Here is a 24841-nt window from a genome sequence, read left to right as displayed (position 1 = left end):
GTGACCTCAGAAGATATACATTCTGTAAATATCTTTTCTAAAATACAAGTTTAAATATAATCAAATTTTTCATAGATTTCTGCCTGGAATTGGCTCAGTTTCTGTATATTCATGCCTATATCTCAGGTCCTTGGCTACAATTACATGTGTAATTAGATACAAAAGAACCTTAATATAGAATGACAAGAGGCTGGCTAAAATCTGAACAGGATCATAAAAATTTCCATAGACATTTCCATGAGCAGTAACAAAAGATGAGATAAAATCTTATAGCTGAGATCTGACTTATAGTGCATGTCAATAACCAAGTCTTTCTGTATAATGTTTATTTATTATACAGTATCTCTACACAACATCTTGACAAGATGAATGGCTTGCCTTGAGTCCTAATGATCTACATTATTGTACACTTCCTTAACACAGTACAGAGACAGGTCTGTCTATATCAAACTTGCCAACTAGGCGACAACTTACAGGGGTTCTAAATCATGACAATAACTGAACTGAGTTATAGATCTGTAGGCAAGCAGAACTGTTTATATATTTTTTTTTCATTTTGCCTGGAGCTCTCACTTTAAATGCATTCACAAAAATAAGACAAAATTATTATAAACAGCTCTACTTGCCTACGGATCTATAACTCAGTTCAGTCATTGTCATGATTTAGAACTCTCTGCTCCACTGCATGGACTTATTTATTGGTTTTGCTTTATAACTGAACAATAGAAACAAACTCCTGTGCGCAAATGTGGTGCTCAGAGACTGATAGGTTTCCACTCTTCCAGTTTGTAACTATGGCTCCACCATGTTTTGCTGCCCTCTTTAGACTGCAGTTATCTCTTCATATGCAGCACTAAAAAACAAAAACAAGGTGCACCAGCCTAGCGCATTACCCTGACACACTGTTTATTAATTCATAAAAGAAAATATTATACTCCTAAACAGATTGCGTTAACAAGCTTATCAGTTAGTTTAAAGCCACAACCACCAAATCCACAGCACTCTGATGATGAAGAGGGGGTTTCCCCTTGAAACGCATTAGCCATATTGGACCTGGATGGCCCCTTCCCATGCTGCTGATAAAGTGCTGTGGATTTGGTGGTTGTGGCTTTAGACTCACTGATATACTTGTTAAATCAATCTGTTTGAGAGCATAATATTTGTTTTTATCAATTAACAAACAGTGTATTAAGGTAATCTGCTTTTTAACTACCTGTGTCACCACTATTCTTGGCAGCTCTATTAACAGTAAAAAAAAAAAAAAAAAAATATCGTCTTCTGCAGTAAAGCCCGTCTGGTTAAAAAAAAAAAAATCAAGCGTAATCAAGCGTATATTCTTAGATCAAAGAAATACCTTCTATTGCTCTCTGCTAACTGTAAATTCCTTTTTTTGCTGCTGTGATCTGACTTCCTCATGGAGAGTGGCTGCTTTCATTCTCCATGTATGTAGGATCATAGCCACCCTTCACTTGCTTTGATGGACTAGGGACTATAAGATTTGTATTGTGCACAGAGCAGTTCACATGATCACAACTAATGTGCACTGCTTGTTTCAAACAAAGAAAGTGAGGGGTCAAAGGAGAGGTTTAGGAGCTCATGGAAGACATAACAAGGAGGCAGAAAAACACAGTAAGAAACAAACCCATTCAGTTTAAAATGGAAATGAAAGGCAAAACATTTGAGTATATACAGTTTATAAAAACATTATAAATACCTTTTGCTTTCTTTTTTTTATAAGTGATCACATAATCTCTCTTCTCAGCTGCATAATGGGCTTAGAGAGGTGGGGGTGAAGAAACAGCAATACATTGATGCTGATGTTCTCAGTAAATGGCTGTGTATGGGGGGTGTCAGCACAAGTCTAAGCCTGGGGGACAGGCAGTCTGTGCTTCCAGCCCAGCTAGAAAATTGACCATATTGTGATGCATGGTCAGTTTTTGATAGGAAAGCAGAGGGACTGGCAGGATCTCCAGTATTTCATACAAAGGAAGCAATAGAAAGAGAATAGAATACTTTTTAACATACATGATACAATAGGCACATATCGGGAATATGAAATGTTGGGGTAACATATTCTTTAAAGGGTAAGTTCACCTTTACAGAAAAATCTGTAAGGTGAACATACACAGGACCCCCTCCTAACCAACCCCCCCCCCCAGTCCCGCTGACCTGGATTGCGGTGATCTCCCCTTCTTAGCCCCGGTATAGCCGCGTCAGGGGTACGGTGCTTAGAAATCCCTGCAGCTGAATCTCCAAAACGTACCCCATCAGAAGGAACGTTTCGAAGCATTCTAATTGATTGGTGCCATCACATGGGCGGTGCTGACCAATCAGAACCCGCATAGCCCTTCCTCTGTCAGTGGAGAAGAAGATGTGTGAATGCCAAGGGGATTTCTAAGCCCCAGACCCCTGACGCGGCTATACTGGGGCTCAGAATGGGAGATCGCCGCGCAACCGGTCAGCGGGACTGGGGGGGTGTGTAATTAGGGGGTTCTGTGTAAGTTCACCTTACAGATATTTCTGTCAAGGTGAACTTACACTTTAAGTAGTGCATGTGTAATAATTATGTCTGGAGAATGGGAATATCATTTAGTGTAACTCTTTTGCTGCCAGGCCCTGTGCTCCATTTTGTACACTGAGGTGGCCAGACCATTTTTGCAATTTTTAATTTGCTTTTTAATTTTCACTTATAGCTTTCAGAGTTTGTGAAAGACCACCAAAACCATATATTTTCTGAAAGCATACGACCTCTAGAAAAAATAGAAGGTGCTACAGATTTTTTAGACCCCGCGGTATTTGCGCAAATGTTTATCAAACCAATATATTTGCAAAAAATACACTAAAACCATTATTAGAAGATAAAAACACAGAAAATTTTACAAAATTCCTACTAAACTTAAAAGCTTAACCTGTATTAAGTTAATAAATAACAAATATTTGTACTGTAACTTTTAAATTGTGCCTTTTTGCAAAATGGTGAAAATTGAACAGATGCAAAAGTGTAAATATACAAATTTCTCAAACAATCTGAAGGTTTTAATTTTTACTTACAGCTTTCAGAATTTGTGAAAGACCCCCAAAACCATATATTTTCTGAAAGCATATGACCTCTAGAATAAAAAGAAGGTGCTACTGATTTTTTTTTAGACCCCACGGTATTTGCGCAAATGTTTATCAAACCAATGTATAAGCAAAAAATACACTAAAACCATTATTAGCAGATTAAAACACAGTTAATTTTACAAAATTCCTGCTAAATCCTTACTAAATATAAAAGCTTAACCTGTTTGGAGTTAATAAAAAACAAAAAGTTAACATTTTTACATTGCACCTTTTTTGCAAAATGGCGAAAATCGAACGTACGCAAAAAATATAAATATCCAAACTTCTCTATAAAATCTGAAGGTTTTAATTTTTCCCTTACAGCTTTCAGAGTTTGTGAAAGACCAACAAAACCATATATTTTCTGAAAGCATATGACCTCTAGAAAAAATAGAAGGTGCTACAGATTTTTTAGACCCCGCGGTATTTGCGCAAATGTTTATCAAACCAATATATTCGCAAAAAATACACTAAAACCATTATTAGCAGATAAAAACACAGCTAATATTACAAAATTCCTGCTAAATCCCTACTAAATATAAAAGCTTAATCTGTATGGAGTTAATAAATAACAAATATTTGTAAATTTTAAATGAACACTCGCGGTTACAATATATCAGCTGTCAGTGTCAGTGGGCACATAGCAGCGATTAGTAGTACGCCCTCTCTTCTACAGGGGGGAGTTTAGTAAACACTTTTACTAAGCCCCCTAAGCCCCTACTTCACCCACACCACTCCCCTCCCCCCGCCGCAATCTCCAGCCTGACAGATCATAGGAGATCTGTGCAGGGAGAAGCTGCAGGCGGAGGGATGGGAAGGAGAGATGCCGCTCGGAGTGGCCATGGATCGGGGGTGTGGGGGCATTTGGGGGGGTGATCTGACTGGCGGGGGGACACATCTGGACCCCCCAAGCCCCATGCACCACCTGAAGCCGGCGGAAGTGGAAGAAGAGGGATGCCTAGCTAATGATGGTTGCTGCAGGGAGCGGGTTTGCAGGGGGGGTTGGATCTTGTGGAGGGGGGTAATTAGTGCTGGGGGGGGAAGGGGGGTGAAGAGGATAGGAGAGGAGAGTGGGGGAGCAGTTTTAGATGGAAGGGTGCAGCGGGGGTGGAGAGGCAGGGGGCAGGTAAGCGGTGGCATGGGTGGGGGACAGGACGGTCACATTAGGGGTTAATAACTCTGATCAGCGGGTTGTAATCCACTGATCAGAGTTATAGAATTGTTCAGCAGAATCTGCTGAACAATTCTGATATAAGCTTATGGTCATTGAAGTGACCATAAGCTTATAGGAGAGGGAGAAAGGAGGTCCGTACGCCGTATTGACCTGGCCATCTCCTCCTTAACACTTAACTCCCTCAACTGCAACAATTAAAGAGGAAGTAAACCCCGGACTCTTTTTTTATATTTTTTTTAAATATTATGATCCAATAATGTATTTGTAAGCCTTACATATTGAAAGGTGACTAAAACAAGGTTTTGAAATACCTTTTTTAGCTTTTGTAAAAATTCTCTTCTTCCGGGTATTGGCTGTGTCATCTTTACTAGTGATTGCTGGCTCTTGTGTGGACATAATTTCCACCCTTCCTTTCCTCCCCTGTCTAAATCTCGCGCATGCGCGATTGCGATCACGTCTAAACCAAGCCTCTATCTCAATGTATGTAAGTCTCTGTGCTGCTATGGTTCACTCCCTTGTGTGATGTCTTATACAGTCACAAGGGGAGAACCAGGAAGGAGAGGAGGAATAGCACATCATTGTGAGGCTTCCTCTGTGCCATTCTTACTGATAGTCAATGACCCGGCATGCAGAGGATAGTGAAACGGCAGACATAGCATGCCATTAAAGAAGCTATGGACAGCTGACGTCACTAGAGATTGCAGGATGGATTATAAGGAAACAGAAAGAGTAAGTGAAATTTCACAGGCAGCGATTAGCTGCCTGCTATATATAGATTAGAATGAGCTAAAGTGAAAGCGGAGGGTTTACAACCACTTTAAAGTTTATATAAACCCTTAGCAAGTAAACATACTATTCTCACCCCTTTTATCTTCAATTAGGAATGCTATAGTATCAAAATATGAAAAAATGCACCTAAAAAACTTTTGGATTTGTTTACCACTACACGAACAAGTGCCTATTGAAGTTACAGATGTTTATTTTAGGATGTAATACTTGTGATATTGCAATGACTTTAATTTATCCTGTATTTTTTACTATTTATTTTAAATAAACAGAGTTAAAAAAAAATTGGATTAATTTACAGGACATGTACCTGTTATCATTCTTGCTGAGCTCAAAAGACTGAGGGCGTAGACTCTTGCCTGATTAGATCACCCTTTCCTAGATGAACTAGATGACAGAACAGTGCTAATATTGTTTTGGAAAAATAAATCAAAAATAATAGGAGGTAGAAGTCTAACCCCTTTTAACCACTTCAGCCCCGGAAGGATTTACCCCCTTCCTGACCAGTGCACTTTTTGCGATTCGGCACTGCGTCACTTTAACTGACAACTGTGCGGTCGTGCGACGTTGCACTTAAACAAAATTGACGTCCTTTTTTCCCCACAAATAGAGCTTTCTTTTGGTGGTATTTGATCACCTCGGTGGTTTGTATTTTTTGCGCTATAAACAAAAAAAGAGCGACAATTTTGAAAAAAAAGCAATATTTTTACTTTTTGCTATAATAAATATACCCCAAAAATCTATAAAAAAAATAAAATTTTTCCTCAGTTTAGGCCGATATGTATTCTTCTACATATTTTTGGTAAAAAATATCGCAGTAAGCGTATATTGATTGGTTTGCACAAAAGTTATAGCGTCTACAAAATAGGGGATAGCTATAAAAATGCACTGATTACTGTGTAAATGACACTGGCAGGGAAGGGGTTAAACACTAGGGGGCAATCAAGGGGTTAAGTGTGTCCTAGGGAGTGATTCTAACTGTGGGGGGGATGGGCTACTACTCACATGACAGCAATCACTGCTCCCGATGACAGGGAGTAGTAGATCTCTGTCATGTCACTGGGCAGAACGAAGAAATGCCTTGTTTACAAAGACATCTCCCCGTTCTTCCGCTCCGTGACACGATCGCGGGCACCCGGCAGACATCGAGTCCAAGGGACCCGCGGTCACAAAGTACGTGTCGAGCGCGCGCCCACAATGCCGCTTCTTAAAGGGTAAGGCCTATTTGCCCAGCCGTGCCATTGTGCCGACGTATATCGTCGTGCGCTGGTTGGCCTTTGGTTAAAGTGATTGTAAAGGCAGAAGATTTGTTATCATAATGCATTCTATGCATTAAGATAAAAAGCCCCCCCAGCCCCTCTAATACTTACCTGAGCCCCATCTCTATCCAGCGATGTCCAGGAGTTCCTCGGCCATCCAAGACTCTCCCTCCTGATTGGCTGAGACACAGCAGCGGCGCCATTGGCTCCTGCTGTTGTCAATCAAACTCAGTTAGCCAATCAGGAGAGAGAGGGGCGGGGCCAAACCACAGTTCCATGTCTGAATGGATACACAGAGCTGCAGCTCGGCTTGGGTGCCCCCATAGCAGGCTGCTTGTTTTGGGGGCACTCAGCAGTAGGGAGGGGCCAGGAGCTCCAGCCAGGGACCCGAGAAGAGGAGGATCCGGGCTGCAAAATCACTGCACAGGGCAGGTAAGTATGACATGTTTGTTATTTTATAAGAAAAAAAAATGAGACTTAACAATCACTTTAAGTCCGGGGGTAATCAAAACCTTTGTGGCCAGATTAAATTTTGGAAGTTTCGATAAGCAGCAGGTTATTCCACAATAACTTTTTTAACCTCTTGGGATACAACAATTTTCAACTTTTTATTTTTTTTTTTTTTAGCACACATAGGGACTTCATTTGATAATCTGTTTCAATAATACACTGAATAAATTTTCATAATAATAAAAAGGGAAATTAACAACATTTAAAAAATAATGCAGTTCTAATTAGTTTAATAAGCAATGTTTTCTGTACAATGAATACTATTCAAATTGTTTTAACCAAGTTCCCTATTTACAAAAAGTACAGGGACCCAAATGTGTGTAGATTTTTATACATACAGTATGTCAATATCTATGGCCAATTAAAAAAAGTGAGTGTATTTTAAATTGAAATAAATCATGTGTGGATTTTAGAAACTGTACGTTCCTGTAAAGTCTCACAAAAGTTATATTTAAACATATAGAGGAAAAGCTGGCATTTTATTTACCAGAAAAACTAAACTTCAATTGTTCCTATTAAAATACCCAAGGAGGAGTTCAGTCTCATTTCATTTTTTAGAAGTAAATAAGGTAAATCCGCGCAATGGCTGAATGTATTTTTATTTTAATTTAATCCTAAAGTGGGGCTGCTGCCTCTACATATACAATCCCACCTAGGTGGAATGTACAATGAGTGTATGGAAAGCAGGAGTAGATATGGCGCTGCCCTTATGGGGTCAAAAGAATTTACTTCAATAGTAGACACTACTGTAACTCTGTTTATTATTGGATGAACCTAAAGTGTTGCTTGTAAATGTTAAACAATAAGGCCCCTTTCACACTGGGGCGGTAGGGGGCGTCGGCGGTAAAACAGCGCTATATTTAGCGCTGTTTTACCGCGGTATTCGGCCGCTAGCGGTGCGGTTTTACCCCCCCGCTGGCGGCCGAAAAAGGGTTAAAACCCCTCGTATAGCGCGGCTATAGCCGCGGTATTACCGCGGTATAGCTGCGCTGTCCCACTGATTTCAATGGGCAGGAGCGGTTTAGGAGCGGTGAATACACCGCTCCTTCACCGCTCCAAAGAAGCGGCTGACAGGAGATTTTTTCTTCTCCTGCCAGCGCACCGCTTCAGTGTGAAAGCCCTCGGGCTTTCACACTGAACAAACAGCAGGGGCTGTTTGGGGGCGGTTTGCAGGTGCTATTTTTAGCGCAATAACGCCTGCAAACCGCCCCAGTGTGAAAGGGGTCTAAATATTGAAAACGTGAATCAAAGAGTTCAGATGCCTGCCTGTGTTCTAAAAATAGATAATTTGGGTTTTAGCTTGTGTTTGTCACAAAGATATTCCTATCTCATTGTGGTATGATTAGAACAAAATGAATAAATAAATAAGAAATAAAGTGTCACCAATTACATTAACTAAATTCAAAATGACAAAGTGCAATCGTGCAGCAAAAAGGTGCCTATATATCATTAACTAATCTAAAATGACAATGTGCTATAGTGCGAGTGAAATTACTGATAGTTCAATAAAGTGACTAGTGCTTAATTACAAAAATCACACATAAAAGTGACTGGTGTGCTTAGAACCAGTGTTTATGGATAGGAAAAATTCCATTAAGTTTGAAAAAGTTCTTTTGGAGTGGTTCTGAGGTATTCACTCTCTTGAAAACAAATTAGTATAGGAAAGCTTCTTATCCAGGTGCTGGCTCTTTAATGGTGTCTTATCAGCATACTCTGATTCTGCTTGCACTCACCCCTGCAGGGGTGCATGCAGTCACAGTATTTGCCACTGTGTAGCAATCCTGGATGTTCCCGTTCTATGCTTTACATGTTGTTTTGATGTGTTACATATGGAAGAAAGGAGGGATGCCCATAGCGTAAAACCGTATGTGAAACTTTATTAAAGCTTACTAGGATAATTGTACTCACATTTACAAAGATAAAATCGAGCATGAAATAAGTGTCCTGAACTGCTTAGCTGGAGGTGCTGCAAGACGTCTGTGGTCCCGCCCTACGCGCGTTTCGTCATCAGACTTCAACTGGGGTGTCCATCTTGCTACACCTCTCCCGTTTATATAATGCTAGTGCGCCGTGTTCTTAGTGCATGCTGTTTATGTGGCGGCCATTTTTGTATAGATATTGCAGACCGGAGTCTGGTGCGCTTGTCTAATGCTGTGTTTGGCGGCCATTTTGGTGAGGATATTGCAGACCGTAGCCTGTGAAATAGTTTCCTCAGAAGTTTACCTCAGAACCACTCCAAAAGAACTTTTTCAAACTTAATGGAATTTTTCCTATCCATAAACACTGGTTCTAAGCACACCAGTCACTTTTATGTGTGATTTTTGTAATTAAGCACTAGTCACTTTATTGAACTATCAGTAATTTCACTAGCACTATAGCACATTGTCATTTTGGATTAGTTAATGATATATAGGCACTTTTTTGCTGCACGATTGCACTTTGTCATTTTGAATTTAGTTAATGTAATTGGTGACACTTTATTTCTTATTTATTTATTAATTTTGTTCTAATCATACCACAATGAGATAGGAATATCTTTGTGACAAACACAAGCTAAAACCCAAATTATCTATTTTTAGAACACAGGCAGGCATCTGAACTCTTTGATTCACGTTTTCAATATTTATTGTTTAATATTTACAAGCAACACTTTAGGTTCATCCAATAATAAACAGAGTTAGTGTCTACTATTGAAGTAAATTCTTTTGACCCCATAAGGGCAGCGCCATATCTACTCCTCATTTCATTTTTTCCAATAAAAAAAGACCTTTCAGTAGCCTTATAAAGTTCTGTATGTAATTAGGTTTCTCAATTATAATAAAATGCAGCTTTTTATTATTATTATTATTTTTTTTAATTCTTTATTTTTCAAAATTTCCCATACACCAAATAAATAAGGACAAAAAACAAGGAAGATAAAGAGAGACACAGACATCTTATACCCCCATCCGACATAATGAGGGTATTTATTACAATATATCTGCCATACTAACCCCCCCCATCTCCTCCTTCTCCACCCGTACAGAACACCTCCCCCCCCCTCCCTCCCCCGTACCCCCCTCTACCCCCTTCTCTACAACCTTTTCACCTCACTATACTCCTTCATTTGTTTAAACATTTTCCACTTTTCCCACCTCTTATTAAAACCTTCACTACCTCCCTCTTCACAGTGCCTAGGTCCTTCCATACTATAGGTCTTCTCTATTTTATGAAACCAATCTCTTATTTTTGGGCAGTCCACTTCCTTACATTTTTCGGGATCAGGCTTTTAGCAGCGCTAATCATATGTATCACCATTGACTTTTTGTATTCTTTTATTATTTAACCTCCCTGGCGGTATTCCCGAGTGTGGCTCGGGGTGAATTTTCAGTACCAAAAGCGGTAACACCGAGCCACACTTGGGATCGCATCGCAGGATCCAGGCAAATTTACTTACCTTGTCCCCAGGATCCTGCGATGTCTCCCTGCTGTGTGTATGAGCCGTATCTCTGCTCGATGTAACACAGCGCCGGGCTCCGTTCCCTGCAAGCGCTGCGACACGCGGGGACGGAGCACGGCGCCAAATTCAAAAAGTGAAACACACACAATATATACAGTATACCATAATCTTATAGATTATATTACTGTATCAAATAATTTCACATCCCTTTTGTCCCCAGTGGTTTCTCCAGTGCCCTGCGTGCAGTTTTATATTATAAATACTGTTCTTTCTGCCTGCAAACTGGAGATTGTCCACAGCAACCAAAACCGTCTCTTTACATTAAAAGCGTATTTTAGACCAGCTAGAAAACAGCGATAATAAATTAGAATCACTTGCAGAATTGAGCGATAGTGATTCGTAGGGAAATCCGTCATCAAACACTGAAAGTAACAACAGCGACAATTCTGCAACTGAGCAAATTTCAGTGTTTTTGATTTGATTACATTATTGAATTATTATTATTATATTATTATTTGTTATTATTTATAGTTATTTATTATATTATAATTTATGATTTCGTGTTTCAAAATTTATCATACCCAGGCTGTCTACTAGACTCTTGTTTGGACAGATTTAAGTGTGTTATTCCTAAGAATTACAGGCCTACTATATAAAACGCCAAATTTCCATGCAAAACATTATACCGCTTTGAGCATCAAAAATCTGAAATAATCATAGCGCCAGGGAGGTTAATCATGACCCAAAGAGCTCATACCTCCAGTTTGAAAGCATCCATGTCAAGTAAGGGCACCCAATGCCAGCGCCATTTACTTTCTAGAATTTGCTACCCAGCATGCACATCCAATTCTCGTGCATGTGCAGTAAACATGCAGCGTGGGAACCTAATTGTTGACAGATTACGGTTGCAAAGGTGTGTCGCCCCCTGCCTCCCGTGTTGTCATATCCAGTAGATGGAATTATGGAATGTCACAAAATGACACAAAATGAGGATGCCCTAAGTGCCGGTTCACACTAGACGCGGCACGACTTGCAGGTCGCCTCACCGAGGCGACCTGCACACGACTGCCGGGGCGACTTGCAAGACGACTTCTGTATAGAAGTCTATGCAAGTCGCCCCCAAAGTAGTACAGGAACCTTTCTTCTAAGTTGGAGCGACTTGCGTCGCTCCGATTAGAACGGTTCCATTGTACAGGACGGGAGGCGACTTGTCAGGCGGCTAGGTCGCCTGACAAGTCGCCCCCGTGTGAACCGAGCCTAAGACTCCTGGGCCTGCTAACGTTGATATCCCAGGAGTCAACCGGAATAGGAGAATTATGTCAATTACTTAGGCAATCTCAGCCAGAAGCTGAAAGACTATTTTTTTTAAAATGTACTAAAAAACAAGATTTATATACAAACGTTAAATTGCTATGCCTGACATTTTAAATGATTTTTTGTTTACAAACAGGCTGAAGATCTGCTTTAAGTTTATTACAATACATGATATAAACATGTAAGGTATTGATACTGTTCCCTTGTTTATTGCATGGTTTAGAAGCTCCTCAACCCATCATTCATATATATAATCTCATGCAATCACAAGAGTCAGTACACTGAACCACTTTACATCTTGTTCTGAAATATTTAATTGGGAATAAATGATGGGAGGAGGTTAACTCTGTGGGGTTGATTTACTAAAGGGAAAAAGACTGTGCACTTTGCAAAGTGCAGTTGCCCTCTGCAAGAGCAATTGCTCCAGAGCTTAGTAAATGAGCAGAAGCTCTGCTGACTTCCATCATCCAATCATGTGCAAGCAAAAATGCTGTTTTTTTAATTTTCCTTGCACAGGATTGGGCATTCTTTGCAAAGTCAAGCCTTACCTCATTTACTAAGCTCTGGAGCAATTGCACTTGCAGAGGGCAACTGCCCTCTGCAAAATGCACAGTCTATTTGCCTTTAGTAAATCAACCCCTGTGTGTTTCTTAGACCAATGGTCCACATCATCAGAAGACATATCTTTTTAGAATTCAAGGTATTTTCCACTACTGTGCTCTAATTTTGCTTGTTGTAATTCACAGATTATTTAAAGGGTAACTCCAATTTTATGGGAAAAAAATATAGCAAAGAATTGTAATATTGCGTCCTCACCTCTTTCTGCTTCTTCAGCTGAGGGATCAGCCATAGTGAAGGAGTCTGTGGGAGACTCAGGGATCTCCAATATCTCCCAAGGCACCTCAGCTCCACCCACCAAATCTGGCTGCCTTGGGAGACATTGGAGACCACTGAGGGACAGCTAAACCTGATTTAATGACTGGGGAGTGTTACAGGTAAGCTCCCCCACACAGCTGGGTGCCCTGCTCGCACTGCAGTTCTGCAAGCAATATAGTACAGAGTGTGGCGGTGGCCCCGGTATCAACCCTCTGGTGAGTGACACCCGGTGCACACCACCTGCACCCCCATAGTGACACCACTGTTTTCAACTCAGGCTGGGACTGCTTTCTAAAGGAGGAGAGGAGACTTGGGAAATGCTGCCTCCAGCTTGCAGCAGACTGATTAAATCATTTAGCCTAAGCAAAATCACTTGACTGCAGCTGGAGGCCTGCTTCTTAATGTTAAAAAGTAGAACTTAAAAAAAATATAAATCTTACCATTACTGTATATTGTAACATATTAAGAATTAATTCATGCAGACTTTAAAGTTGCTGAAAGGTCTACGTTAATTACAGCTCTGACAATATAAAGAAACAGATGCTGTGATTTAATTATACAACATATACAAGTAAGCAAAACAAAGCTATTCTGATTCATTTCAGAAACAGAGGACTCTGATGACAACTGATCAGCTTAATATTTCATTTGGAAAGCCAAGTGCGAACAAAAAAAAAAGAATCTCCCACTCTCCCCACTGTTTACCAAGTGGAGACCTTTAATTGCTTATGTTGGGAATGGTTAGAGGAATGGCCCCAGGCCCACTAAAGCCCAGGCGTGACTACTCCCACATTGATATAAATAATTTAAGGATTTATTAGGATTTAACAAAACTTTGTGCAGTAATTGACCAGAACTGTCAAATAACTTTCTTTTTCCTTTACTGCACGGACAACTTTGAAAGTCCTTGACTCAGCTTCTAACTCAGAATATACAAAGAGGAACATTTCATACCCTTGAGCGTCCAACCACCCACCTGATATCATTAATAATACTTGTACAAACTATAAAGGAAAGGGATTAGAGATGATTGGCTCAGGAAAATGCTGAATATTTCTGTGTAGTTGTTTTATCATGCAGTTTAAGAAAACAGACATTCATGATTGATGTATATTTGTAATAATTATAATGTTATAAATGTACGATTCTTCTCAGAGTGGACAATTTGTATGCATATATTCAGACTATAATAACATGTTGCATTTCACTGTTTTCAAGCCAATTTATTTGTCACTTAAAATTAACCTAAAATTAAGATTTGATATCTTAAAGTGAAAAATTTGAAACACACAATCCTACATAGAATGCATTTGCAGTTTTTGGACCCAGTTTTATCATTGCCCTATCAATAATCATTATCTTATTAATGTCCTGTACATTACAAGTATTTTACATAAATGAAAGTGGTATTAAACCCAAAACCAAAAATGTAATACGGTATATTGTGGTTTACTAAGCCTTGGATGTGGTGGCTGCATTTTTACCCTCTGTTTTCACTTGGTGATCTGTCCAGTAACACACCACCTGTTTTACTGCACCTCGCTGTGAATGAAGGAGCATAGGGGGCACAGCAGACAGCAGCATTGTCAGTAACACTAACAAATTGAAGCCAAACTCCAGCTAATACTTTATAAACAGTTACAGCAAACATATTTTTATTTCATTTTGTGATAAAGGGTTTACACAAATAAAAAAAATCGGATCCAATGTAAGCACCCCTGCTAGTGTTAAATGGTTTGTCTCATTTCTGTTACTGATAGATTCTGCTAGAGAGCTTGTTCTTTTAAAAAACAACAGAAATACTGGTGGGATCACCAGATGAAAATGAAAGGAAAGAAATACTAAAAAAAATTAATGCAGCCACCACATCTAAGAAATGGTAAGCTGCAATATACTAAATGTTTGCTTTTGAGTTTATTACCGCTTTCATGGAAATATATCAGGAACTGTCTCTTCAGTGATAATGTTCAGCAATTTATGTTAGCTGAATTTATGAAAAGGAAATCAAAGCTACTGTGTATAAAATATGGTGCCTTGCAAAAGTATTCACCCCCCTTGGCTTTTTACCTATTTTGTTACAGCCTTTAGTTCAATGTTTTTTTTTAATCTGAATTATATGTGATGGATCAGAACACAATAGTCTAAGTTGGTGAAGTAAAATTAGAAAAATATATACATAAAACTATTTTTCAGAAATAAAAAACTGATAATTGCCATGTGTGTATGTATTCACCCCCTTTGTTATGAAGCCCATAAAAAGCTCTGGTGTAACCAATTACCTTCAGAAGTCACATAATTAGTGAAATGATGTCCACCTGTGTGCAATCTAAGTGTCACATGATCTGTCATTACATATACACACCTTTTTGAAAGGCCCCAGAGGCTGCAACACCTAAGCAAGAGGCACCACTAACCAAACACTGCCATGAAGACCAAGGAACTCTCCAAACAGGTAAGGGACAATGTTGTTGAGAAGTACAAGCCAGGGTTAGGTTTTTAAAAAAAATACAAATCTTTGATGATCCCTAAGAGCACCTGTTGTTTGCTTCAAAATAAAAAAAAAAATAAAAAAATCTTCAATGCAGAGCGGGGAGACAGCAACCTCCATGTTTTTCTACATCTTTACGGAAAGATATATCCTTTGGACCTGGGAAGTTTTCAGCCTCACATAGACTTGGAGCCTTATTTAACCACTTAAGCCCCAAACTATTTGGCTGGCAAAAGACCAGAGCACTTTTTGCGATTTGGCACTGCGTCGCTTTAACTGACAATTGCACGGTCGTGTGACGTGACTCCCAAACAAAATTGACATCCTTTTTTCCCCACAAACAGAGCTTTCTTTTGGTGGTATTTGATCACCTCTGCGGTTTTCATTTTTTGCGCTTTAAACAAAAAAATAGCGACAATTTTGAAAAAAACACATTATTTTTTACTTTTTGCTATAATAAATATCCCCAAAAAATATATAAAAAAACATTTTTTTTCCTCAGTTAAGGCCGATACTTATTATTCTACATATTTTTGGTAAAAAAAATCGAAATAAGCGTTTATTGATTGGTTTGCGCAAAAGTTATAGCTTTTACAAAATAGGGGATAGTTTTATGGCATTTTTATTAATAATTTATTTTTTACTAGTAATGGTGGCGATCAGCGATTTTTATCATGACTGCGACATTATGGCAGACAGATCGTACACTTTTGGTGCTATTTTGGGACCATTCACAATTATACAGCGATCAGTGTGATCAAAAATGCATTGATTACTGAGTAAATTTGACTGGCAGTGAAGGGGTTAACCACTAGGGGGCAGTGAAGGGGTTAAGTGTGCCCTAGGGAGTGATTCTAACTGTGGGGGGGAGGGGCTACCTGTGACACGACACTGATCACTGCTCCCGATTACAGGGAGCTGTGATCAGTGTCCTGTCACTAGGCAGAATGGGGAAATGCTTGTTTACATTAGCATTTCCCCGTTCTTCCTTTACGTGAGATGATCGCGTGTATCCCCGTGGACATCGAGTCCACGGGACCCGCGATCACACTCACGGGGCTTGCGGCACACGCGCACGCAAACTGCTTCTTAAAGGGCAACATACACGTACGTTAATATGCCTGTATGTGCCCTCCTGCCGACGTATATCGGCAAGCGGTTAAGGCTTTGGTTAACGCTCCCAGCCTGGTGCTCATCTGCACCGCCACTGGCACTGCTTCATCTATTCCGTTAGGAATTATTTGCATGTAAAGACAAAATCATGACCATACATACTCCTACTTTATACCCCTGACGAAGGTGCTTTAACCAGAAACACGTTAGGTACCGGGGATTACTATATACCGGAGAGTAACAATCTTTTTGTCATACATATTATGTAATTTGTCGTTTTTTGTCCTGTTTTTGATGTTTTGTATATTCTTGTAATATGTTCTTATGCCTTTTTTAACACTGGCCATCATATGATAGTACATTTTTATGTACATTTAATAAAATATATTTTTTGACTATACACATGTGTTCATTGCCTTTAAAGTCCTAATGAAGGGGGATTTCTCTTTTTTTCAATCAAATTATTTCACATCCCTTTTGTCAATAGTGGTTTGTCCAGTGCCCTGCATGCATTTTTATATTATAAATACTGTTCTTTCTGCCTGGAATCTGGAGATTGTCCATAGCAACCAAAGAGCATCCCTTTACATCAAAAGCAGTTTTAGACCAGCTAGAAAACAAATTAGAATCACTTGCAATATTGAGCGATATTGATTCATGGGGAAATCCGTCATCAAACACTGAAAATAATGACAGTGACAATTCTGCAACTGAGCAAATTTCAGTGTTTTTGATTTGATTACGTTATTGAATAATTTGTATTATTATTTGTTATAATTATTTATAGTTATTTATTATATTATAATTTATGATTTCGTATTTCAAACTTTATCACACCCAGGATGTCTACTAGACTCTTGTTTGGACAGATTTAAGTGTGTTATTCCTAAGAATTAGGACAGGCTTACAATATAAAATACCAAATTTCCATGCAAAACATTGTACCGCTTTAAGCATCAAAAATCTGATATAATCATACCGCCAGGGAGGTTAAAGCAGACCTCCACCCAAAGGGGGAGCTCTGCTTGTTTGCACCCCCTCTCCAGTGCCACATTTAGCACTTTTTGGGGGAGGAGCAGGTACCTAGTTTTGACAGGTCTCCGCTCCCATGTCCAGCTCTGAGTGCAGCAGCGATCTACGAGCATGTTCGCCCCTCCTCCCTCCCCGCAGCTTTCTGGGACACACACAGGTCCCAGAAGACTGTGGGACCATTCACAAAGTGCAGCGCGACTTGTGCTTGCACAGTAGGAAACTGGCAGTGAAGCCAGCAGGCTTCACTGCCAGTTTCCCTTACTAACAATGCCGGTGCCTGCACCCGAAGCCGGTTGACGAATCGGCTTGGGTGAGGACATCACCGGCTCCCTGGACAGGTAAAGTGTCCTTATAATTAAAGTCAGCAGCTACAGTATTTGTAGCTGCTGGCTTCTAATTTTTTTTTCTTTTGGTAGACTGGAGCTTCTCTGTCTAGTAATGCACTTGCTCTCGTGAGCAACTTATCCCAGATGTGCTATATGCCTTAAAAACAATAAAGAGTGACAACACTTTCAGAGGCTGCAGCTCTGTAGACTCTATGGGGTTGATTTACTAAAACTAGAGAGTGCCAAATCTGGTACAGCTGTGCATGGTAGCCAATCAGCTTCTAACTTCAGCTTGTTTAATTCATAATAGAGAGTGTCTAGCTCCTCTAGGTTTACAAAGGGGGGGCCGTGCCACATCCAATAAAGCTTATTCAAAGAAAGAGGGTTCCCCTAAGTGGATTTTACCGGCACTTGCACAAAAGTTATACAAAGTGGGGGAGTACAAACTCGTATGAAGAATAAAAAAGTATTTTTATTTATTTAAAGATTCTCATATATTAAAAACATTGTAGACATTATAAACAATGAAAACATATTGCATAATAAACATATTTCAAAAAGATTTTTTACTAGACAATGACGTTTATATGGTGGAACTCTTTTCAAGCCCAACGCGTTTCGGGGTACATTATAATTCAGTCCTTCTTCAGGGGCATAATTGAAAAGAGGGATTCATCTAAATTAATTGGAGAGATGTAATAGATAAGTTGCCATATAGATCTATAAGCAAATATCCATTTATAGGTTAAATGATCCATTGATCACCTACCTGTTATGTTTCGTTGATTTCTTTGAGGCAAATAATAAAAACCACATGGAAAAGCAAGGGATGCTTGAAAACAGGGTGGCAGTTGAGTATTATTTGTAGGTGCAAATGCTGTTCTTTAGATACTCTATTTTTGTGCAGTAATTCCCCACAGGGGGGTATATAGTTTCACCTACCCTTGCCCTTCCCGGATGCGCGCAGGCCAAAGCGGTGTACTGGGGCAAAGAGGGAAAACCCTATAAATGAAACAAAAATCCAAACAATTTCAATGAATAGTCAACTCCTATTTGGTATTAACAATGAGAATAATTTATGGACGAGATAATGGCGATGGTTACTATATATAATATGTATTGCTGATCATACTGGTGATTCCAGGACAGAATCCGCCATGTAGTCAACTTATTATAAATTTTAAACAATATTGACATGTCATTATAAAGGAGAATACAATTCATATAAACATGTATGAAGTTTACAGGAGTTGTATGTATCTGGTAATGCAATCTCCCATAGTGTTTGTTAATATAAATTATTTTATCGTGATGACACTGATAGTGTGTTGCTATCATGTATAGACTTGAAGTGGACAGAGAAAAATATATATAATAATACATGTAGGTGGAGAGTTCTGGACATCCTGTAAGGATGACTCTGGTGCTGGACTGGTAGTACATAACTATATCCTACCTCCAAGCATAGGCAGTATTTGGGTTTCAAAAGCAGCAAAAGCGTAATGGCAAACAAAAAAACATTTACACAGATAAGGATGGATTTAGGGAATAGATGGTTAAGTCCAAAGTTTCAGTAGCTGGGGAGATAAGTCAATACCTTAGTTTAGGAGATGTTTGTGATTAGCCAGCCATGCATCCCAGCATCCGGCAGGTAAGACGCCTGAGTTGGGAATGAGTGGAGCCGGCCTATATGTAGGGCGAGTCCCAATCAGCCGGCGCAATCATCACGCTCAGCTGAGTAATGGAACTCGTCAGCTGGGAGACCTTGATACTGCCCCCTGAGACGGGGATGCGTGGCGCCGCCCCTACCGCGCGAGCGCAGTTACGTTGGAGTGGCGTCACGCACACCCGTCCCACCGGCACAGAATGCCTCACCGGCGGACTGCGCATGTCCGCCAGAGTGGCAATATGGAGGTGATGGGCGTGGATGTTGCGTCGCCCTAGCAACCTCCTGTAACGCCGCCCAGGTGTAAGCTCTGGGCGGCTTTCCGTGCCGGGCAACCGCTGAAGTCAGACGCACTCCGGGAAGGGCCGGTGATGAGCGAACAAGGAAGGAATGTTTTCACTTAAGAAAATTGTTAAAAATATTATAGAGGTGAAATTTGCAACACTTAATAAAAACGAGCTGCACAATATAGATTATATATTAAAGGGTAAACAAGGAACAGCAAGACTGTTTACAAAGCACACGATTAGATGTCATTATATACTCACAAGTGCCTTACGTGGGTGGTTAATTTTGGATGGGCGAAGACTGGCTCATCATATATATCAGGGACTATGGGGTAACATACGTGGCAAAACTGTTGTAAATACATTACAATATTCTTATCAACATCTGTGATATTTTACATTTGGCTTCTTAGTATCCATTATAGCCAGCTACAACTGTAATTATATTTGTTGGCTGCGTCAACTCATATCAACAAACATGTTCGTATATTAACATCAGTAATAACATACATAGACTGGATAGTTTAAGTAGGTGCAGAGCAAGTATTAATTCTCAATTGACATTCTATATATTAGATATCAATAAGAGACAGATAAATCAGTATCCACGTTTGTTAGCTAAAGCACACATTAATAGACATTCATGGGGAGTTTGGCAAGCAGAAATTGTTACTACAGTAGTACTGTTGAGTTGTCTGCATAAGTATGAACATGTCCCCATGCCTTTTTTCCTTTTTATGTGTTATAGAATCACTCAGACATATGCTGAGATAATAATTATCTAAAATAGGGAAAGTAAGGGACAGGAAAGATCTCTTGTCGGGTACATCCAAGCCCCAGAGGGGGCGACCGCAACCAGATCTCTTGTCGAGTGTATTGAAAATCCTACACCAAATGGTAGCCATAGGCATTGTATAGATGTTTAATCTGCCCCTAGTGAATTCAGAGCAGTTTATAATACTGGGGTCATGTGTGTACTGGACCAGACATATCAAGAGTTTACAACATATATGACAAATACATATTATTTCAGCATGATATTTTCATATGATTAAAGATGAGAGGTAAGTACAATAGAGGACGAGTAATACTCCTTTCTTTTTAATAATGGATAAAGAGGGTCTCACGGTTTAATATATCAGTAGTTTATTTCTCCATTCCACCGGAGTAAAAGCCCTCGAGGAATGGTTTAAAACAAATAGCCTCATTGAGGCCTGGGGGTGAAGTAGCCTTTAATAAATAAATCCATTTTAGTTCTCTCTGGAGTAGAGTTTTATTCCAGTCGCCCCCTCTGGGGCTTGAGTGCACCCGATCTAGAATTAGGAACTTAATCCTAGGGAACTTGCCCCCATGTACTAAAGAGACATGGCGACCTAGAGGGAGATCAGGATCGGATGTTTGCATGGACACAATATGTCTGTAAGCTCTTTTCCAAAATTCTAATTTTGTTTTTCCTATATAAAAGCAACCGCAGTTGCACTGGAGCAGATAAACTACTGCAGTTAGCAAAATGTTTCGGATATAATTTTTTCCCATTCGGGAGGGTGGGGTTCTTTTGCGTAAGCATGTATCCGCAGTAACGACAAGAGCCACATGCAAATGTTCCTTTATATTTGCAGTGTACTTTTGTCGACTCATTTTTAAACTCACTACTCACTATTTTGTCGTCAATAGATGTAGCTCTCCTAAATGTGAACTGAGGTTTATTTGGCACTAGGTGGCCTAAGGATGGGTCAAGGGTCAGCAGGTGCCAGTATTTTTCAACTATTCTTCTGATTTGACGATGTTGGTTGTATGTTGTTATAATACGAAGTGGGTTTGTATCTTTTTGTCTGGAAGTCTGGAAAAGCGTATTCCTAGGTTTGTTCATTAATTTTTGGAAAGATTTTTTCAAGGATGTACGTGTATATCCTCGTGCTAACAGTCTATCTCGTAGGTTAGCTGCCTCCTTTAAGAATGTATCATTATCTGTGCAGTTACGTTTGATTCTAAGATATTGTGAATAAGGTATGGAGTCAGTGAGGGGCTGGGGATGGAAGCTCGCAGCGTGCAGTATGGTGTTTCCTGCAGTGGTTTTTCTAAATAACTTGCTGAAAAGTTTGCCTTATTCACCTTTATAGATCTCTATGTCCAAAAAGGTTATCTGATTTTTGTCGGAGGACATTGTGAATGTCAAGTTGAAATCATTTTTATTAATTCTTGATAGGCACTGCTCGAGTACATCTAAGGGGCCATCCCAGACGACAAAAATGTCGTCTATGTAGCGATACCAGCCCATAATGTGGCTGGTATATTGCGTAAGGCGTCAGAGAGGAAAGCTTTCTCCCACTCCCCCAGGTACAGGTTGGCATACGATGGGGCACAACATGTCCCCATCGCAACTCCCTGCACCTGGAGGTAGTGGGAGCCATTAAAGGTGAAAACGTTGTGCTATATGCCTTAAAAACAATAAAGAGTGACAACACTTTCAGAGGCTGCAGCTCTGTAGACTCTATGGGTTTGATTTACTAAAACTAGAGAGTGCCAAATCTGGTGCAGCTGTGCATGGTAGCCAATCAGCTTCTAACTTCAGCTTGTTTAATTAAGCTTTGACAAAAACAAAGGGGAGGGGGGGGAAATTGCGCTCGGTGTTCAATTTAAAAACTGAAAAACGTGAAGTGAGTCCTGCAGCTAAAACACAATAACCCCAATACAAGGGCACACAAAATGAACAATAGATAAAATAGTGTAGCGCTGGACTAGAAATACGCATATAATGATATATGCAAGTGGACGGGGCCCATAAATGTGTAAATAAAGTGACTAGTGAATAAAGACCATATAACATTCAGTCTAAAATGATCAAGTGCACGTATAGTGACACTAGAGATTAATCAAGTGCACCTGCATATATTTAAAAAACAAGAAGTGATATGAGAGTAAATGTAAAAGTGGCAAACTTCAGGTGAATAAAATGAACCAATGTGACAGCAAAATGAATGAAAAATATATTATATCAACACAAGACATCTAATCACTAATAGTGCTAATAAATCCTAATGCTTAGTGATCGCACATGAAAAGGAAATTAAAATGAATATATAAACAGTCCCAAAAAAAATCCAAAGAACAGGTCCCAAAGCGTAGTGACACTCCAACACAGAATCTGGTTCAGTGTTCCACCGCAGCTGTTGCCCACCACCAAGGGATAAAAGTTGGAGGCTTACCGGACAGCCTGCGACCACCCTTATTCAGGGGGGTCAAAACAGGCTCAGTAGAAATATGTGGGTCCAGATGATATCCTCACCAATAATCTCCAGGTGTACTCCAGGTATCTTTTATGGCAAGCCAAGAGGGGCTTCCAAACGGGGTGCAGCTAGGACTTGACCACAAGATGCAGCAAAGAATTGGCCACAAATAACCCCAGAAAAAGAAAAAGATACTCCAATAGTGCAGGACGATCTGGCCAGTTTCCTGGAGTACACCTGGAGATTATTGGTGAGGATATCATCTGGACCCACATATTTCTACTGAGCCTGTTTTGACCCCCCTGAATAAGGGTGGTCGCAGGCTGTCCGGTAAGCCTCCAACTTTTATCCCTTGGTGGTGGGCAACAGCTGCGGTGGAACACTGAACCAGATTCTGTGTTAGAGTGTCACTACGCTTTGGGACCTGTTCTTTGGATTTTTTTTGGGACTGTTTATATATTCATTTTAATTTCCTTTTCATGTGCGATCACTAAGCATTAGGATTTATTAGCACTATTAGTGATTAGATGTCTTGTGTTGATATAATATATTTTTCATTCATTTTGCTGTCACATTGGTTCATTTTATTCACCTGAAGTTTGCCACTTTTACATTTACTCTCATATCACTTCTTGTTTTTTAAATATATGCAGGTGCACTTGATTAATCTCTAGTGTCACTATACATGCACTTGATCATTTTAGACTGAATGTTATATGGTCTTTATTCACTAGTCACTTTATTTACACATTTATGGGCCCCGTCCACTTGCATATATCATTATATGCGTATTTTTAGTCCAGCGCTACACTATTTGACAAAAACAAACAAGCTGGAAGCTGATTGCAAAATCTGGTGCAGCTCTGCATAGAAACCAATCAACCGCTGTGTCACTATCTCTTGGCTGACCACTGGACTACTGGTGGTGAAAATCAGTGTGGTGATATTTACTGTAAATTATCTTTTTCCTGCAGGCCACTTTATATACCTTCCCTTCTTTTCAGCTCTAAAGATGAACTATTCCAACTACAAGCCTGATTTCAGCTTTCAGTCGGTTTGTGAATAATCCTTATAAAGACATTTTAATAACACACACTAGAGGAATTAAAAAAACGTATTGAAATTTGGAACCCCACCCATTTATTTCTTGTTTGGGATAGAATCAGTGAAGGCTAGAAACTATGGCAAACTTTTATTGCTGTCTCATGGGTGGAAGGTTCATCCCTACCTGTCCAGGATCTTTGGAAAAGAAAGTTAAGGGAAAACCCCCATTTGGGACACAAACAACAATAAAAACAAAGAAAATGATTTTGTCAGGACTACATAAACAGGCTAGAAGTCAATGAACATAACATATAGGGTGGTGTTAAGGTGACATCATTATGATGGGAGGAGCCTGAGAATGCGCTTTAGGTACCAACAGGGGTTGCATCTTTGTTTGAACTTGGTTCCACCTGTATAGGGCAAGATTTGTTATGCACGAGTAAAATGTCCATTAGAATGTGAGGTTTGTTTAATGATTTTTATTATGGAATGGATTTTTATTATGGAATTTTCTTTATTTGCCCTACAATCTGGGAGACAAAAAAAAAGAGCTATTCATCTTGTGAAACTGCAAATGTGGGCAAAAATGAATATTCAACTATTTTCTCCCCAAGTTGCATGCTTTTCATGAATAGAGTGAGTCAGGAAAATACCACATTGTCACTAGGTAGTGCGGAAGGTAATAGTAAACAAGTGTGCTTTTCTTATGATCATCAACTCCACCTAGTTTTACTTTTTCAGGCCAGAATTAAGCCCGCCTCTTTTAGAGCTTTGCAATTTCTTGTGTCCCTCTCCACAAAAAACTACTGCAACTGTGTGCAGTATGCTCTCTCCATCTCTAGCTGAGCTCTGTGCACTGTGCAGGAATCTTGTCTCCAGCTCGGAGCAGCCGATTATGAGCTTGGCTGGGGAAGGAGAGAGTGCACTGCGCATGCGTGAAGTTTGAACGGCCCACAGTAGCCACTAAGAGGCAAACAACTGGAATGCCCAGTCTGTCTTGCAAACAGAGGGGGGAGGATTGGCCTGCAATTTTTGTAGAGAGACCACCCCAAACCTGCATGTGTAATAGAAGGAAGAGCAACATTTAGGGGCGCTTTATGTGAAATTTTGCTGGAGGTGAACTTACACAAGTCATTAAAATTAAATATAAAACAATTTAAAGTGTAAAAAAAATTCCCCTCTGGGTGATCTATGTAAA

At 39.8% G+C, this 24841-nt stretch overlaps 1 protein-coding gene across 3 annotated transcripts in view; it reads right to left on the bottom strand.

Moving 5' to 3' along the window:
* Positions 1-24841, bottom strand: part of CTPS2 (CTP synthase 2) — a 409104-nt gene that overhangs the window by 4893 nt on the left and 379370 nt on the right. The window contains exon 20 of one of the 3 annotated variants that reach the window (XR_012241769.1): positions 18362-18421. The exons of the other annotated variants lie outside the window; for them this stretch is intronic. The gene's annotated coding sequence lies outside the window, so the exon portion shown is untranslated. The remainder of the gene's footprint in view (positions 1-18361; positions 18422-24841) is intronic. 3 annotated transcript variants of the gene reach the window in all.

The sequence above is a fragment of the Aquarana catesbeiana genome, linkage group LG02 (assembly GCF_042186555.1).
Source record: "Aquarana catesbeiana isolate 2022-GZ linkage group LG02, ASM4218655v1, whole genome shotgun sequence".
Lineage (NCBI taxonomy): Eukaryota > Metazoa > Chordata > Amphibia > Anura > Ranidae > Aquarana > Aquarana catesbeiana.
Note: the sequence above shows the minus strand (reverse complement) of the source record. Positions and strands in the feature narration are given on the sequence as shown.